The sequence below is a fragment of the Pogona vitticeps genome, chromosome 2 (genome assembly GCF_051106095.1).
Source record: "Pogona vitticeps strain Pit_001003342236 chromosome 2, PviZW2.1, whole genome shotgun sequence".
NCBI lineage: Eukaryota > Metazoa > Chordata > Lepidosauria > Squamata > Agamidae > Pogona > Pogona vitticeps.
In genome coordinates this window covers 299,434,112-299,451,279 of record NC_135784.1, presented here as the reverse complement: position 1 = coordinate 299,451,279, position 17,168 = coordinate 299,434,112, and the positions used below count along the sequence as shown (strand labels likewise).

The 17,168-nt window shown below is 41.3% G+C and overlaps 1 long non-coding RNA gene across 1 annotated transcript in view; it reads right to left on the bottom strand.

The window, feature by feature from the left end:
• LOC140705009 (uncharacterized) overlaps positions 1-16,806 on the bottom strand; it is a 35,534-nt gene extending 18,728 nt beyond the window's left edge. Inside the window, exons 1-2 of the long non-coding RNA XR_013540966.1 lie at positions 16,688-16,806; positions 15,093-16,280 (exon numbers count right to left, since the gene is read on the bottom strand). This is a non-coding gene — a long non-coding RNA (uncharacterized LOC140705009). The remainder of the gene's footprint in view (positions 1-15,092; positions 16,281-16,687) is intronic.
• Between the last annotated feature and the right edge of the window lie 362 nt (positions 16,807-17,168).

Genomic DNA, 17,168 nt, shown 5'->3' with positions numbered 1-17,168 from the left:
TAGAAGGTCCACTTCTAATTAAAACCAGAAATAGCTGGGAGCTTCCTTCCTTCTTGCTTAGACCTTTCTCCCAGGTGAGCCATATTTAGGTGTCTGGGTGTCCGACTGGACCCCTAGAGTGGAGAATTATGGGATTTGTAGTCCAAAACGATCCCATGCCAACTGGCAGTGACAGCCATCTCCCAGTTCAACTTGCTATTTTATGTGGTGTCAAGTCACATCTGACGTATGGCAAACCTACTTGGATTTTCCAGATTTGTGAGATATTTAAGGAGTGCTTTTGGCAGTGCCACCCTCCGTGAGTTTTCCTGGCTAAGTGGGGATTCGAACCGAGGTCTATTGAGACCTGCTCTGGTGTCTGTTACACCACACTGGCTCAGTTTGAGTTGGAAGGCATAAAACCAACCAGATAATTCTGAAATATTTCCCCTCTTTCTGAATCCTTTTGGATAGCATCCTTAACAGGAACGGAGTGTGGATGAGGGACAGCCTATGACATTTTGCTGCCTAGGCGTAGCAGCAAACGATGCCTCCCACACACCTAAGTCAAGGTATGTAGTACTTTGAACCATCAAAATTATGTTAGCAGAGGAAGCAGATTATCCCACATGCGCTTCTTCCCTCCCTGGTACTAAAGCTAGAATAAAGCACAACCGCCTGATAATTCACTGACCTTTCATGACATTCAGATTCTGCTTCGTGAAGCACCTGCCTCAGTATGTCTAACGTTAAGGTTAGGCTGGGGGTGGGAGGAAACATAGGTTTTTAATTCCTTCTAGTAAATGAAAGAGAAGGACTTCTTCAGAAACACAGTCACTTTCAAAGTTTATGTCAGCTGTGCTAGAACAAAAGTCTTCAGCTTCAGGCTTGGCTATCATTTTCCCTCCTTGTTGAATTATAAATTTGGGACAGCAGGTGGGACTTAAAGTAGAATGTGAGTAAGCTGGGCCAGAGCTTAGAAGAAACTAATTATAAATAATTGTAGTGAATCACTTTTGCAGTAAAAAGTAATAAAGTAGTTGTTAAGTTACTTTTCAGTATAACAAGTAACACCTAAGTTACTTAGGTGAACACTTAGGTGTAACAGATAACATATAGTTACTTAAAGGCAATTTTAAGGCAGTTTAGAAACATTTTGACCAAAAAAAATTATGCCATTTTCTTATCAATCCTAATGGACAAAGAAGGTAATCTTTGGCTTGTGTTGTTTGCGTTTTTGTAAATGTTTCCGAGGTGCAATATCTGAATTGTCCACTACAGGGAGATAATACCAGACAGTATTTTTAAAATATTTTTCTGGGTGGCCTGCAATGACAGTGCATTGCAAGGCCAGGAATTACTTGCCTTAATTAAAGAAACTGTAACAATTAAGGAAATCCAGCTCCTGAGAAGCAATGGGCAATGCCACCAATCCTTTAGAATATAATATTCCAAACTCTGGGCAAGGCAGTAAGCAATTCAGAGCCCTGGCATGAGTGCATGATTCAATGGTCCCTTTGAAATATTTTTTTTGACATCCTTCTCAACCCCTACACTTAAAACAAATCAACAACCCTTGCTGAAGGCATGTGTGGAAAGGCGCTGATGGCTTAAGCAATGAAGACCATTTTGAGCAAGGGCAGGCAATATTTGCAGTTAATCTGCCCCTAAGCCTGTACAAGCCATCAAACCGACAGGCTGACTACAGCATATGGATACTTACCTGGCTGTCAAGTCTGCTGCCAGGATGGGCTGGTTCACCCCTAAAGACGGCAATCAGACCTCGTGAACTGACCCCATCTCCTGAGTGCTCCTACCCACATGCTAGGGGCTTCTACTTTTTTCGTATGAGTAGAATCACTCTCATTTGGTTGATTTCCAGCAGATGTCTGCTGGAATGAACCAAAAGCCTTCCACTTTTGATTGGCCAATATTGTGAAGTGGCTTCATAAGAGAGTCGTTTCAGGATATTGGCTAATTAAACACTCCCTCTACTCCTCAGCAGAGGAAGTAAAATATATATTTTAGACTCCATTAGGGCAGATAAAATAAGTTGCATCACACACATCTATCTATCTATCTATCTATCTATCTATCTATCTATCTATCTATCTATCTATCTATCTATCTATCTATCTATCTATCTATCTATCTATCTATCTATCTATCTATCTATCTATCTATCTGTCTGTCTGTCTGTCTGTCTGTCTGTCTGTCTGTCTGTCTGTCTCTCTCTCTCTCTCTCTATCTCTCTGTCTGTCTGTCTGTCTGTCTGTCTGTCTGTCTGTCTGTCTGTCTGTCTGTCTGTGAATCAAGTGGTGGATTCATATATGAATGAATCCACCATCCCATTCAGCCATAGTCAGGCTCTTGGCCAGAGTTCGGGAGTTGGATTTTGCACTATGCCTTCCTGACAGGGTCTAGACTTGAGGATTCATAGAGCCCCTTACAGCTCTGCAGTACTCAGAGTGTTAAAATCCCATCCCTATCACAATTGCCCTTCAGTTATTCCTAAAGAAACTCTCTTCACTTGCTCCCGAGATTTAACTAGATATTGCTAAACTCATACAGCCATAAGGGCTAGAAGCCTGCTTTTTATATAGTGAAACCTAGATTAAGGATTTTGAGTACATTACCATGAAACTTAACACTGCCCGTCTCCAGTCTTTGAAGAATGAATCTCTAAGACTAATTAGATTTTGTAAAATCAATTGCTTTTGCATTTCGCAACTGTTACATCCTGTACGCTCATCTTTTGTTTCCTTGCAGAAGTGGCCTTTGAGGACACTGCTAACTTAGACATTCTGAACAAGACTGAATGATGCAGCAGATAATATTTCACATAACCTTCTCTCTGAGTTGGCTGTGTGCATTTCCAAGCTATGATTCCAGGAAGCATAAAACAGTCTTTAGATAGCAAAATAAGTTGTTTTATGGCATCCTCCGTGAAACTACCCCAATTGGTAGTATATATTTCAGCTAGACTGAAAACAGCAAATAAATAAATTTCTCCCCTTCCGCTGCTGAGGCAAAGCAGTTCTGTTCAAAACTGGGAACGTTCTAAGAACCAAACACCGTGCATCTAGAGTAAATAGGTTGCTGTTATCCCATTGATGGTGACTTTCATCATGAAAAAAAAAAGATACAATTAATCACAAATAAGATGTTAACAGGCCGTGGAGAAGTTACTTTTTTGGACTGGAGTTCTTCAGAGTCCTTCACCCATCATGGCTAGTCTTTCATCCAGCAACTCTAGTAGAGATTTCTCAACAGGTTCTAGAGTAGCCTAAGTGCAGTTACTGTACTCTCATTAGTAGAACCCAGGAAGCTTTCAAGAATCTCCAGGGCTCTAGATTGGCCAACATCTGGAGATGCAGCAATGAATAGATGAGTGTGAACACCACCTAGTAAAAGTCTTGCTTACTACAGTGAGAATTTGAGTTTGCATATATAAATCAACATATACAGCAAATTCATGCAAATGTGTGCCCTCTTTGGTCTCCTTTCTGGTGCTGATGAATTTTTCCTCTTCCTTACAGACATTTCAGAGGCAATATAGGAATACATTTCCAGGAAAGGGTCTCTATCCAAATATTTTGTCACTTAGATACTGAGATAGACAAGTGGTCTCTCTACCTTAGTGCTTCCCAAACCTGAGTCCCCAGATGTTCCAGGACTCCCAGAAGCCCTTGCCAGCACAGCTAGTGGTGAAGACCTCTGGGAGTTGCAGTCCAAGAATGTCTGAGGACCCAAGACTGGGAACCACTGCTGTAGCTCATTGTTTCTCAAACTTGGGTCCCCAGATATTCTTGGACTACATATCCCAGAAATCCTGACCAGCATAGCAAGGTTTGAAGGCTTCTGGGAATTGCAGTCCAAGAACATCTGGGGACTTCAGATTGAAAATCACTGCTCTGGCTCACTGTTGTCTCAATACTGACTGGCAATAGCTTTGCAGGATTTCATACTCTCCAATGCTAGCTGGTGATTCTATGGATTGAACCACCAACCTTTTTTCATGCAAAGCACATACACTATTGCTAAGCTACAACGGCCTTTCAGTCCACATGGGTAGCTGGAAAGGGTTAACAGGCATAAGAGTGCCGTGATGCAGTGGTTAAATTGCAGTACTGCAGTGAAGATTCTGTTCACAACCTAAGTTCAATCCTGGTCGCAGGTAGTTGGCTCAAGGTTGAGTTAACCTTCCATCCATCCAAGGTCAATAAAGTGAGTACCCAGCTCACTGGGGTGTGTGTGGATGTTGGTAATGTGTAGCTTGCATAATTAAGCTGCAAATAACCCAGCAAATGCTTTAAACACTATAGGGTGGTATGTACTGTAAGCAGCCCACTTTGCCTTCTGCTTTTAACTGGGAGCAAAACAGGTTTGTTAGACAGAATGGAAAAGCAGCATTTGGATGCACCACGTAAGCCAAATTAGGAATTTATATTTCTTTAGCTGGACTGTGGATGATGCATCTTTGGGCTGTTCTATTAAAAAGAAAAAAGAAAAACCTTGCAATGCATTTTCTTTAAGAAGTTTTTAAAAGTTTAGAGTTTTATTAAAGCAACCAGAGTTTCAAATATATATATATTTATTTCCTATGCTGATTTATAATGCCATCCACCTTCTCTGTTTGAAAAGCAGAAGGGAATGGGTGCCTCAAGCAGCAATATTTATTTATTTTTATAGGTAGCATTTTTTCCCTACCCATAATCAAGAATTACATTCTAAGGAACTGATCTTCTGAAGCATGAAATGGATATATAAATACAGCTCTGTGACCTGTAACATCCAATTTTCAGACTTCTTTGTCGAGCGACAGCTATCTAACGGGAAACTAAAGATTCTCTCTTCTTGGACCGTCATATGTAAATATTCAGAAAGCATTAAACATGTCATGTGAATTTTGAAACCTCACTTTCTCTTGGTCTTAAAAGGAAAAAAAATATAAAGCAAAAGCTGTTTTCATCCTTATTTTACTCGCTCAGCCTCCTATTCCCCACTTTCGTCCACCTCCTTACTACTGTAGCTATTTCTTTCATGAACACAGCCAAAAGAGTGTGATTTATAAACTACACGCAGCCCAAATCTCTAAATTCTTGCTTAGAAATAAGTCTCATTGATTTCAACTGAGCACGTTCCCATGCATGCACAAAGATTACAGGTTGAGAGCCAAACCCTAGGCGTGTCTATGTGGAAATAGGGACCACTGAATTTGATTAGACTTTCTCCCTGAATACATATGCAGTGGTTCAGAGCACTGTAGTACACACCTATTATTGTTTACCCATTGGAATTGGGAAAGGAGTACGACAAGGCTGTATATTGTCCCCCAACTTATTTAACTTATATGCAGAATACATCATGCGGAAGGCTGGACTGGATGAATCCCAAGCCAGAATTAAGATTGCCAGAAGAAATATCAACAACCTCAGATATGCAGATGATACCACTCTGATAGCAGAAAGTGAGGAGGAATTAAAGAACCTTGTAATGAGAGTGAAAGAGGAGAGTGCAAAAAATGGTCTGAAACTCAACATCAAAAAAACTAAGATCATGGCCACTGGTCCCATCACCTCCTGGGAAATAGAAGGGGAAGACATGGTGGCAGTAACAGATATTATTTTCCTGGGCTCCATGATCACTGCAGATGGAGACAGCAGCCACGAAATTAAAAGACGCCTGCTTCTTGGGAGGAAAGCAATGACAAATCTTGACAGCATCTTAAAAAGCAGAGACATCACATTACCAACAAAAGTCCGAATAGTCAAAGCTATGGTTTTTCCTGTAGTGATGTATGGAAGTGAGAGCTGGACCATAAAGAAAGCAGACCGCCGAAGAATTGATGCCTTTGAATTGTGGTGCTGGAGGAGGCTCTTGAGAATCCCCTGGACTGCAAGGAGAACAAACCTATCAATTTTAAAGGAAATCAACCCTGAGTGCTCACTGGAAGGAAAGATCCTGAAGCGGAGGCTCCAATACTCTGGCCTTCTCATGAGAAGAGAAGACTCCTTGGAAAAGACCTTGATGTTAGGAAAGTGTGAAGGCCAGAGGAGAAGGGGACGACAGGATGAGATTGGTTGGACAGTGTCATGGAAGCAACTGACATGAATCTGACCCAACTCCGGGAGGCAGTAGAAGACAGGAGGGCCTGGCGTGCTCTGGTCCATGGGGTCACAAAGAGTTGGACACGACTAAATGACTAAACAAACAAAACAAGTTGCACTAAGTACAATGAGAGCTACTCCCAGGTAGTTTTGCATAAAGTTATGGTCTTAATCTGGTGTGTCTGCACTTAAGGGAGACTTACAAACCCATGCATCATAATCCAATGCCATCAAGCGGATTCTGATTTATGGCAACACTTTTCAGGGTTTTCTAGATACAAAATACTTGGACGTGGTTCACCATTCCCTCCTTCTGGGGATGTTCTAGCGCTGTGCAACTTGCCCAAGGCTACACAGGCTGGCTCTTCTCCCAGGAGGCACTGTAGGGAATCAAACTTGCAACCTCTGCCTTTGCAGCCAAACACCAAACTCACTCAGCTTTCCACCCATTAAGCTAACCCATAAATAGTCAGTGCTTTTGTTCACTGGGAATGAAAGTGGTGTCACACACTGAGAAAGAGGAAAACTAAAGGTGGTATTAACTAAATGTATGGAGAAAGTCTGGGATGCTTCTGGCCATCTGGTTAAGGGAGGGGAGAGTTTAACTCCTTGTGTCTTTATTGTGGTCCAGACTAATTGAATCGGAGGAGTCACCATCTGCACTTCAAGGGAAACTTTATTAGTACCTTCTGCAAAATGAAAATGTCAGCTTCCTAGAGGCTATTTTTCTTGATGCCATGACAACGAGCTGAACTTCCCACCTTCCCACTCAATACGCTCCCCCCCATACCAAGGATCCACAGACTTTCTCTTGGAGAAAGAGGGAGAGGGCGGAAAACCCAGAATTGCATACACACAAGTGTGTGTATGTGTGCAATGTGCTATCAAGTTCTACCCCCGTCTATTGGGCACAACCTAGGCCTCACCTTGAGCACTGTGTCCAGTTCTGGACACCGCACTTCAAGAAGGATGCTGACATATTGGAACAAGTTCAGAGGAGGGTGACAAGGATGATCAGGGGGCTGGAGACCAAGCCTTATGAGGAAAGGCTGAAAGAATTGGGCATGTTTAGTCTTGAGAAAAGAAGACTGAGGGGAGATATAATAGTCCTTTTGAAATGCTTGAAAGGCACTTTTCAAATACTTGAAAGTCTTAGGGGCAGGACCTGTTCTTGATCATCACAGAGTACAGGACACAAAGCAATGGGCTCAAGTTACAGGAAGCCAGATTTTGGCTGAATATCAGGAAAAACGTCCTAACTGTTAGAGCAATATGACAATGGAATCAATTACCTCAGGAGGTCATGAGCTCTCCAACAGTGGAGGCATTCAAGAGAAATTTAGACAAACGCCTGGCAGATAACCTTTGATTTGTATTCTGTCATACAGCAGAGGGTTGGATTCAGTAGCCTTATAGGCTACTTCCATGATTTTGTTAGTCAGGGCAAATGTATAGGAACTCTAATAGGCCTTCCCAGGTAAATGAGATATTTAAAGAGTGGGTTTACCAGTTCCACACCCCCACCTGCGAGTTTCCGTGGCTGAATGGGGATTTGAACACATATCTTCTAAGTCCTACTCTATCTACTACACCACATCACTGACTCCATAGCAATTCTGTAGCCGTCGTCCAAAAAAGTAACTTTTCACAGCTTAGGAGCTTGGAGCATTTGCATGCAGGTATGAGAATCATGTGGCCCTCCAGATGTTGTCAGACTGCACCTCCCATCAGTCCTAGCCTACGTAGGAGGAATGCTTGGAGTTGCAGTTGAAGAACCTCGGGAGGACCTCAAATTGCCCCCTCCCCATGACCAACACAAATGGCATTATTAACAATATATCTCCTTTTCAGACAGCAGAGATCCTTGCATTTGAACTTTTGTGAACTTGAACTCTTTGTTTTGCCAAGGTCAAATCAGAATATCATAAGAACCTTGACGGATCAGACCATCTAGCTCAGGCTTGTCCAACCCGCGGCCTGAGGGCCGCGTGCGGCCCAGGTCAGCTTGTAATGCGGCCCAGTGCAATATTTTATTTTTAAAGAAATTCCAAAGTTTCAAGTTACACTGCCGGCGCTTGTGGCCGGAATGTGGCCGGGGCATGTCACAACAGTAGAGGGGGAGAGAGGGAAGGAAAGAAGGAGTGGGAGGGGAGGGGACAGGGGGGCTGCGTGACTGCATTGCGCCATCCCCATCAATAGGTGGACCCCCTCCCGGCCCAATAAAGCCGCCGGAGTTGAAGCTGACAGCCTCTGCTGTCTGAGATCGCAGCTGTCGGTAAGCGCGCTTGGAGCGGGGCTGCGGAGGACGGCTAGGGCTGCCCCCCCCCCATGCAGCCCAAACCAAATGTATGTGCGGCCCAAACCAAATTTTGATCTTCTAATGTGGCCCAGGTAAAGTGAAAGGTTGGACACCCCTGATCTAGCTTATCTAACCTAACATTGGCCTGAACTCTTTGGAGGGGGGGGGAGATGTACACAATAGTAATCATGCAAGCATTTCTCTCCTGCTCCTCCTCAATTTTGAGGAGCTGTCTTTCACATGACCATGACCAGTTCTGCAACCAATCGTGCACAGCTAGCTGTGAGATGGGCAGACTGAGGAGAGAAAGGAAATGCTCACATGGTTACTGTTGTGCACATTGTTTTTCTCCAAGAGGATTTGGTCCATTACATTTTCCATTCTGACCAACCAGAAGCTTCTTGAAAGTCACAAGTAGGGAGCATGGTAGGACTTCCCTGGCTGTCATAGTTATGGCTCTGGAGCTGAAGGTCATATAGGGGCACTAGAATAGCAGCCTTTGGTAGCCTGATCTTCCATGAATTCCTCTAACTCAAAACCTGGACTATCTATCTATCTATCTATCTATCTATCTATCTATCTATCTATCTATCTATCTATCTATCTATCTATCTATCTATCTATCTATCTATCTATCTATCTATCTATCTATCTATCTATCTATCTATCTATCTGTCTGTCTGTCTGTCTGTCTGTCTGTCTGTCTGTCTGTCTGTCTGTCTATCTATCTATATCTATCTATCTATCTCTCTATCTATCTATCTCTGTCTGTCTGTCCGTTTGTTTGTTTCATGACTATTGGGTATGAATGAACTAAAACAAAACACAAGTTTCTATCTATCTGTCTGTCTGTCTGTCTGTCTGTCTGTCTGTCTGTCTGTCTGTCTGTCCATCCATCCATCCTTCTGCCAGCCTATGTCCAGTTGATTTGCAGTCTCAAAGACACAAAGCTTTGCTAACTTTTCCAAACTCTCCCAATGACTGCTAAATCTGCTTTGCTTATTCCTAATTCTACTCCTGACCCTTCAGTAATGGGTTGAAAGCTTTCTGAAAGCCCAATCACCAAATATCTGTCAGTTCAGGCCATCGCCAGGTGTGCTGAAACTCTCAAAGAATTCTAAAAAGTGTGCTTTGGGTTTGGTGTCCAATTTGCTGACATATCCATCATAACTTCAAAGCAGAGCTTCTGCCAAATTTGTTCAACTCCTTTCAGTCCTGTGATGTGAGCGTTCTCTAAGGAGAATCAAGTGTGGGATTTTGTGCAAGAAATTAAACACTGGAAAAATGAGGTCTGGATTTTGATGAAAACAAGTCCTTTAAAACAAGAAATGACAAAGCAGAAGTTAAATATATAAGAACCGAATTACTCAATTGTGGGATACATGCTTGAAATGCAGTACAACTCAGATTGCACCTCTGGTTGAAAGGATCTCTAGGTCTTCCCAAGAAATATGAAGAATTTTTATCTAGAAGGAGGGCTCCCTCCAGTGGCAAACTAAATATAATTGCAAAACAACATTAAAAGGATGCAACCACCAACCTCCTGTGCATGTCTAATTCCAGAGTGATACATAACAAAAGAGATTATATTGCCAGAAAGGAAACAAGACATGTGTGTGTTTTGACCCTCAGGTAATAGATCTTGACCTAGTGATGCAAAAGCACTTACTCTATGGGGATAAAAATGTGCAACGCTAAATTTGGGAAATAACAAGATGGTGATATAGCCTGTCATTTTCATCATACAGTTATTTAACTTTCCTATGCAATTTAAAACTTGAGGCTTTCTCAAGGAAAAGTCTGGGCGGAAGAACAAGGTCTTAGACAGGGGAGGGGGAGCATCTGGCTACTCTATTCTCCTGATTTTTTTTAAAAAAAGATCTTTGTTAAACAGTTCACCTTTTTTAACTGCCTCTTTTAATTACCTTTTAAAAATAATAAACGCAGAGTCATGCTTTTGATAATTGAAATGTAAATTTCAAGTAGTATATCACTTACGCGCAATATATATTGTAATCAACTGGCCCCAGAAGTCAGACCTGGGTGCCAAATAATAATTACATTTCTTTCACACAAGGTCACTGCTGATGCTCCGAGACTCCCATCCTCCGACTTTCTGTGAAGAACACACTCCCTGAACTGCCTGTATTGCACAGCTAATGAGCTGGCCTATCGCACAAGGTTTAATTCAATCAGAAGTCGGAGCAGGGGAGAGGGGGAGATGGTGCTATTAATAAACTATGACTGCTAAAGGAACAGTGACTTTTTAATCAGTGGCCATGCTGTTTACTTTCTCCAGCACACAAGCAAATGCAAAGCACCCTAAACAGAGCCAAGAATATAGCGACGAATTAGCGACGAATCTCATGGCATCACATTGATCAGTCAGTTTGCTGGAGCACTTACAACCCACTTCATCAGATCTATGAAATGTTGTTCTCAGTGTGTGTGTGTGTGTGTGTGTGTGTGTGTGTGTGTCTGTGTCTGTGTCTGTGTCTGTGTCTGTGTCTGTGTCTGTGTGTGTCTCTGTGTGTGTGTGTCTGTGTGTGTACGGACAGATGGACAGACAGACAGATGTTTTTATTAAGTGCCATCAAGTCACCTCCACATCACTCCAGAGAGTGTTTTTTGGACATTAAACATTTCCTCCTTTTGTTCTGTGCCTCCCGAGGCTTCCGTGGAATCCATTTCACAATCGCAAAGCCATGGGAGTTAAAAGAAAGGAGGGGGATATGTTTAATTACAGAAAATTACCACCAGAGGTCACGTCACTAGCAGTCATTTTCAATAATTAAAGAGCTTCTATTCTTATCCTGTGGCCCCCACTGTCTGATGATTAAAGGAAATATGTGGGAGCTGTGGGACAGAAATAGGAAGTACAGTGGTGCCTCGCTTAGCAATTGCTCCACTGAGCGATGAAATCGCTTTGCGATGGACTTTTGGCCATTGCTGGAGCGATCGCTTAGCGATGGCCCCTATGGCTAAAATTCGCTTTGCGATGATCACGGGGAAGCGATCGTGGCAAAGCAAACTTTTTCAAACAGCTGATCGGCGGTTCCAAAATGGCCACTGCAAAAACAAAATGGCCACCACTGTTTTGCCTCGCTTTGGAGGCACCCAAAATGGCCACCGCTATGGAGGAATTTCACTTTAAGGTAAGTTTTTAGCCCATAGGAATGTATTAAACGTGTTTTAATACGTTCCTATGGGCTTTTTAATATTGCTTAGCGATTAAATCACTTAGCGATGTTTTTTCCAGAACGGATTAACATCGCTATGTGAGGCACCACTGTATTGAATTTCCAAAAAAAATTGTCCCTGCTACCAATGTTATCAGCCTTTCATAGGCATAATTACATCAGCAGGATTTCATCAAATGAGCTTCATGACTCCACAGGACTAGAAGCTGGATCTGGCAAGTCCCAGTCCAGCACTCTGACACTGCCTTTCTTATTAATGAATAGTAAGATAAGAAACCATTATCTTGGTTCAAGCCTCGATGGATAGAATCAAACTTTCACTTTTTTTTTTTTAATTCAGCCATGGCTTCCTCCCACAGGAGGTCAAACTGGTTCCATCTTTGTTATCCATCTGCAAGCAGGCAAAGACCTTTCTCTTCAGGAAAGCCTTTCCTCAGTAAATCAGCTACCTGTGCATGATTTTTAGATAGATTGTTACACATTGCTCCTTTTTAGTACTGCTTGTGTTTTCCATTTTTGTGTTTTCCATTTCTCAGAATGACTTTTTATATTTATTGATCTTTGCCTTAATATTGTCCATTAATGTTGTAAGATGCCTCCTTATTCATTGTTCATAATTTTAAATATTATCTTCGCCCACCCAGCCCAGAAATAATGAGATAAGACACAGGTGTTGGGTTTTAAAACTTGGATCACAACTTCATTAACTATTTAAAGTCACACCCCCCAAAAATGCAAGGGGGCCTACTGTAGTGCGATATACTTTAATGTCCGGATAATCATTGCTCTCCAGACATTTCCTATAGCATGGTGAGGTCCTATTTCTGAATCATGCTGTCCACTGTACAGCACGCCTTCAGGAGCTCTGTGACTTGCCCCCCCCAACCAACTCTCCCACCGAGCCTAGTGACCCTAAGCGGGCAGCTGGTTGGGAGATCGTACCGTGTAAACCCACCTCTCATCTGACAGCCAATTGTCAGAACCTGACTGAGAAATGGCCAAAATGTTGTAACCACCTGCCCGTCCTGAACTCCCCCAAGCTTCTTCATCGCACTACCCGCAGCTGTGACCGAAAGGAATTTAAAGAGCCATTATTTACTATTACTTTATAACTGCACCCTGAATATAAGGATGGGATGGGCGAAAATGCACCCACATCCATGTGCCAATTAGGATGCAGGCCAAAAATTCCCATCCTGCTCCAGAGACAACCAGCTAATCTCACTCTTAATCCAAGGGTGGGCGGGAGGGATTGATGAAAAGGCAGCAAAGAGCCTGCCAAGGAGGGACCCAGCCTATTTGAAGGCTCTGTCCCTCCTCCCATTGAAGGCTTCATCACACTGTGACGCTTCCATCTGCACGGGCAGGCAAAGCCTCCCCAAAATGGTGACCAGCGCCATTTTGGAGAGGTCATTAATGATGTAACACATCATTGTATAGTGATTGTTTTCAATTCTACATATTATCTTTCATCGTTGTAAGCTGCCTTGGGTCCTTTTCAAGGCATGGTAAACAATATTTTTAATAAAATAAATAAATAAATACTGCTCTTGGTGGTGTGGACAATGATCTAAACATTTCTCCGGAGCCTGCCTAAATGGAAAAGCTGTCCAGTATGTTTCTTCCACCTTCTGAATATATGGTCTCTACCTCACAAAACACAACCTTTGTGGGGGCGGAAGCATATAAATAGCTGAGAGGTTTTCCCACAGAGAAATATTTTTCACTAATGAAACATTGCCTTTGGCTATTATCTGAAGCCACATATAATAACCTGCCAGAGATGGGCTATTGGATTACATGATGATACAAAGCAACTTTCTCAGCTACCAAGCTAATTCATGACTCCTGTGAAGACAGGAAGAGGCCCAAAATCTGAGATAACATTTTAACTGCCTGGCTTTCTAAAGCAAAAGCAAACAAGACAAGCACCCTGTGTATTATTAGCCTGAGAGCAATGTATGGAGGGAATGATATTTTTAGAAGGAAAATGAACCTACAGAAAGGATGCAGAACTACAAAGTTCTACCATGAAATGTTAGTCAAAGAGGGCCATGGCAACAGCAGCTTTTCAAAGGTAGCCAAGAAGAGGCGGTGGAGACCAGACTCAAAAAGGCTTTCTGAAAATGGCCATTGTATTTCCTGTAACTTGGCTGCCAGTGTGCATTCCCTACACATCCTCTAAGAATATTGAAATAACGACAGCCCTGTTTACATTCCATTTCTCCATATTCCCCCAGAGTTCTATCCAACTTTTGCATCAACAGCAAGATATTTTTCCCTGCTCCCACATTAAAATTGTGCATGTTTTACCCAGTATATGCATTTTTACACATTTTTATTTAAATGACCTCTTCCTGTTTTTCTTATTTATTTATTTATTTATTTATTTATTTATTTATTTATTTATTTATTTATTTATTTATTTATTTGATTTGATTTGATTTGTATCCCGCTCATCTGGTAGCTCGGTACCACTTCTTACCAACCAAACCAGGTTTATGTGCAAAGGCATATGTTTAAGCGCATGAGGAGGGGACACCTTTGGGATAGGTCCTGCTGCTTTTCCTGTTTCCTTCCACTGCTATGTTTTCTGTTATTTTTAATCATTTAAAATTTTTATGCATTTCAAGTGGGATAGCGCTATGACTTTTTGGCGCCAGGTCAAAGCCTTCCTGTTCCAGAAGGCTTCAAAATGAAATAATATCAGCTGTGGGTCCAATGGCAAATTTTAGAGTATATATTTTAATTGCATTTTAATTGTTTTGAATTTTTATTGTATTTTAAATGCTGTAAGCTGCCCAGAGACCTTTGGGTAGTGTGGGCGGCATATAAGTTAAATAAATAAATGAATGAATGAATGAATGAATGAATGAATGAATGAATGAATGAATGAATAAATAAATAAATAAATAAATAAATAAATAAATAAATAAATAAATAAATAAATAAATAAATAAATAAATATGTGATATATTTAAAGGGTGGCTTTACCAGTGCCACCACCTCCCTCCGGAGTTTCCATGACCAAGTGGGGAGTAAAACCTGGTGTCCTGAGTTCGAGTTCATCATCCCATCCACTATATTAGTTAATCATGCATGTTTACATGTGTATAATTCAAGTAAGAAAAAGAGAGTAGCTGGCATACTAGATTTAAAGGGGTCTTAGCAGTTTGCTAACAGATTTGTGGAGCTTTTTTGGAGCGACTGGGTGCTACAAAATCTACACAGCCTATGGGCTATCTGTTGTCCAACCATTCATTAAGCAGAGGATCCAGTCAAAATACTCTTCTGATAGCCTTCCAAACAGAAATCATCCTCCATTTAATATAAATGGTGGCATATCGCTGCACCATTTTGTCAAGGGTGGTGAATCTGCTCAAGCATTTAGTTAAGGGAGCTCTCCGAGGTCCTGAATTTATTTGGGGGAATGTGGTTAGACAGCAACTTAGGTAGCTCTTGTAAAAAATAATAACTTTAAACCTCTAGAGCCCATTCACCCACCTGTTCCACAAAATCAGTCACCAGTTCCATTGGGGGATAGAATTCAGCATCTTGGACTGCTTCTGCAAATTTTGGATTAAAACTCAGAGCACCTTCACTGACATCAAACCCAACAACAATATCTAGATTATGAAATTATGGCAATGAAAGTAACTGCAATGAAGTAGCTAAACCAGTTTCTGGTTCACAGAAAAGCTTTTTCAAGGGTCATATGGTACTGCTTTAAAAATAGCATTCTAAAGCAGATTTTGTTCTAAGGACATCATTAATAAAGCCTGACCCTCCTTCAATTTTCCCAGTGATTATGATTGTGTTTGGCCATGACATTGTAACACACTCTCCTTGATTAAATTTGTTTATCCAGCAGGCTGTTATGAGACAAATGTTGTTTCCTATTGAAATGCCATTTCTGGGAAGTGGCTCCTTTTGAACTCCACTCCTGGCTTTTAGTATCATTTTGTTGATCTCACTTTCTCAGCACTTGGACCTTGGAGAGGGGATGACTACCAGCTGCCCATACGCTGGCTTCCAGTAGCAATGAAGCACATCTGGGCCAGGAAATGGCAGATGCAACACACGTGACACATCATGTTCATTAGAGGTAGGAAGTAGTGGATGTACAAGCATCACCTGCCAAGCATCAAGAGTGCTGTATCAGCAGAACCAGAGAAGCATCTGCTCCCCTGCCTTGCTAGTTAAGAAGAAATAAATGGGTATCAAGGAAAGGATGTATGGAGGATTTGCAGAAGAATCATATGGTACAGTCGGCCTAGAGTGGTCTTAACAGACTAGATAGGCGGGATATAAATAAAATAAATAAATAAATAAATAAACAAATAAAGTCCTCCCAGGACTGTTCTGTTTCATGATGCAGGTGATGCCTTCCATTGTTAAATGCTTTTCTTCTTCTGTTTCTTCATTTTATTTTTAATATGAGCAAAACATATAAAATTAGAGATATCTAATGAACACATAGTTAAAAAAAGCAATACATATTGTGTTCTGCGCCTCCACCTGGACAATTTGGGAGTTGCAAGCATTTCCTCCTCCTCTATGGAGCCACTTTCCCTTTCCAAAACTACGTTGACTCTTGCAAATGTGTTAGTCCCTTACCTTTATTAATTAAAAAATCAATGAATTCTCCCCATATCCACAGGATCAGTATCCAAGGTTTCACTTATCTGTGGTCTGAAAATATCAAAACTATTAAAAGAAAATGTAGAAATATGTATTTTCATAATGTATTTCCCAGGACTGGCCAGGAGAGGGAGACATAGACCATGCTATGTTGTGGTTGAAGAATACATAGCATGGTCTTTGACTCCCTCTAATGGCCAGTTATGGTAATATATGGGGAAACACATATTTCAACTTTGTTTTCTTTCACCCTTCTTAACTTTAATGTTCCATGTTAATTTATCTTGAATAACTATATCCTGTATCTCTCTATGCCATTCATTTAATTGAAAATTATTCATTGTTTTCCAATTCCTAGCTAAAATTACTTTTGCTGCATAGAAATCAATTCTTTGGTTCACCAATTACATTGCGACCTATCAAATACTGATTTTTAAAAGTACTATTTTAGGACGTACCTCTCAATTCAACTTAGTTGGTTCATATATTCCTCATCTCTCAATGCCCAACTGGTTCAGTTTGACCCTGTAGTAAAGGAGGAAGCATGGACATTGTTAATTCATCACTTTTAAAAGAAACCATTGTTTTACCCATAATTAAACACCCCCAGTTAGCATCGGACAACCTTAACAATTTCCATCTGATTGCTAATATTGGGCATGTTTAGCCTTGAGAAAAGAAGAATGAGGGGTGATATGATAGCACTTTTCAAATATTTGAAAGGCTGTCATACAGAGGAGGGGCGGGATCTGTTCTCGATCATCACAGACTGCAGACACACAACAATGGGCTCAAGTTAAAGGAAGCCAGATTTTGGTTGAATATCAGGAAAAACTTCCTAACTGTTAGAGCAGTACGACAGCGGAACCAGTTACCCCGCGAGTTGGTGATTGCTTCAACATTGGAGGCATTCAAGAAAAACTTAGATAATCACCTGAT